We start from the raw sequence: 403 nt of genomic DNA, 5'->3' as shown, positions 1-403 counted from the left end.
GATACACCCCCCTCCCCCATCCCCTAAAAAAGCACTATCGAGCGGAAGAGAAATCTTACGACCTCCCCCCACCCCCCACCCCGAAAAGCCTGAAAGCACGACCGAACGAATGGCTGGTCGTTATTACAGCAACAACGACGACCATCATTGGACAGAACCGCCATCAAGCCATCTATTCGCATTGCTGTGTTGGTTTCCAGGTTCGCCGTAAAGCGTTGAACGGATGCGCACTTGTTACCCACTGATTGGCCATTGGAGTCAGCCTGTTTGACGGAGTGTGTTAAAGCGGTGGTTAACCCGGTCGGCCAAAGCATGATTGAATACGTGTAATTTAGTTATTTCGCCCCCGAGGTTACTCAACTTTAATGGGGTATGTCTAAAAAGAGCTAGAAAAGAGAAGTGG

The sequence above is a fragment of the Penaeus monodon genome, chromosome 19 (assembly GCF_015228065.2).
Source record: "Penaeus monodon isolate SGIC_2016 chromosome 19, NSTDA_Pmon_1, whole genome shotgun sequence".
NCBI classification, from domain to species: Eukaryota; Metazoa; Arthropoda; class Malacostraca; order Decapoda; family Penaeidae; genus Penaeus; species Penaeus monodon.
Note: the sequence above shows the minus strand (reverse complement) of the source record.